Consider the following 2,058-nt stretch of genomic DNA (forward strand, 5'->3'; position numbering starts at 1 on the left):
ACAGCGTTGTAATTATTATACCACCTGCTGGTCCTTACAGTAATATTAAGAAAACCAGGGACAATTATGTCCCAACACTAATTAGCTTAGCAAGGAATTATATAAACCTATAAGCATATTTGTGGACCAGATAATACAAAGTGAGTGTACCTCTTCTGCAGCCTACAATACACACACATGTTCCAATTTCTCCACGTCCTTGCCGACATTCGTGATTTTCTGACTTTTTGAAGACAACCATCCTAATGGATATTAAATTGTAACTCTTTGAGGTTTTGATTTACATTTCCCTAATGATTAGTGATGTTGAGCATCTTTTCACGCACTTACTGGCCATTTGAATATCTTCTTTGTCAAAATGTCTGTTCAAGTCTTTCGCCCTGACTTTCCTTTGGAGTAGAGACCACATCTTTTTCTTTTTTTTTTGAGAGGTTTTATTTATTTATTTTTTGCTATAGGGTGCATGCGCTTGCCAGACAGACAAAGAGATAGAAAGCAAGAAATCACCCCCCAGGGGGGATGGTCACGCCGTAATCCCTTCTCCTCCATTCTCCTCTCGAGATCTTGGGCACGCACGCACACGCGCACGGCGTGAGTTTTAAGCCACCAGGTCCGGGACGCGAACCGTGGTCGACTACGTGGGAGTCCAGCGACATAAACCTAATATGGTGCTGAACCCATCATCTTCTTCAAATCCTGTGTTGCTTAATTATGTTAATAGTGCACAATCTTTTTAGCCACTACGAAACCTGTCTCAGTCATCTTTCCACATACCTATGGCCGAGGCTCAGCCTGCATTCCACAATCACCCTCTCATTCCTTTTGTCTTTTCCATCCCTTATCACTTTTCTTAGGGTCTAACTAGTATCCTAGCTGCTACTGGGTTGTTGGAAAAGTCATTATACATCTGTGCATAGAAAGACAGAAAATCATGCCATGACTTTTGCAACAACCTAGTACTTTTCCTGCGAATTTTACCCTGGTGCTTCCAGAATAACATTGATGAAAACAGTATTTTACTTTCCTACTAAGAATTGTGAAAAAACAATTTGTTGAAACAAAGCCACATCTCTTGGGGTGGCATCCTCCATTTTTTTCCTGGTCTCACCTCCTCTAAAGCCCGCACTCATAATATCCGATCCTTTGGTCACAATGAACTACCGTTATGTTCTTAGGATCTATTCCTTGTTCCACTTGCATGTCTTTGCTCACATGGTTCTTTCTTCTTGGCTTTGCCATTCAGGAGTAACTATTCCTTTTTCTGAAGAACTCAACGCTTTATATTTGTTGATGATAACATGTTTGGTAATATCCTTGATTGAGCCGATATACAACGTATTCTGGATGGAAAATTTCATTTTGTGTATTGTACTAATGAACGGTGAATGGGAAGAAAAAAAAAAGACTCAGTACATTCCAGCATTAATCACTGTTTCATTGGCCTCACGCAAAGCTGCTATCTCCTCTAGTACACCCTAAGACCCTGAACGACGGACCTCCACACCTTCTTGGCAGCCAACATACATTCATGCCCTGTTCAGAAGAGGCACTAACTATCTGAATAAATAAATGATGTTCCACCCCAGGTCCAATGCAGAAAGAAAATCATAAATGTAATCTGAATTTAATTGCTGGACACAAAAACGACGGGATATGGCCCCAATTCCTTATGGGTGCTGAAAGGCCACATCCTAAAAGCACGTTCTCTGTCTTCCCAGCGGTGAGCTCTCTCCTGCAGCAGGACTGCGGAGACCCCGTCCTGAGACTCCTCTGGAGGACGACAGCAAGGACCGGAGACGATCCCCCTTCTCAGGGCTGAGAGGTGAGGTGGTCGGGCGGGAGCTCTGGAACTACCTAGCAACTGACTGCAGCCTCCCGGCCACCGGCAAGGGCCTTCCCGTCACCTTATCGCCATCCTCCCGGCTGCCTCGGTCACCTCCCTATGAATACTGCAGCGGCTCGGAGGGGAGACGGAGAAGCGGCGCGGCCCGAGCTGGGCGGGAGGAAGCAGGGGCACGGAGGCCCTCGGCCCTCACTCCCCACTGCCCGCCCCTCGGG

The sequence above is a fragment of the Tupaia chinensis genome, unplaced genomic scaffold (assembly GCF_000334495.1).
Source record: "Tupaia chinensis unplaced genomic scaffold, TupChi_1.0 Scaffold144066_1, whole genome shotgun sequence".
Lineage (NCBI taxonomy): Eukaryota > Metazoa > Chordata > Mammalia > Scandentia > Tupaiidae > Tupaia > Tupaia belangeri.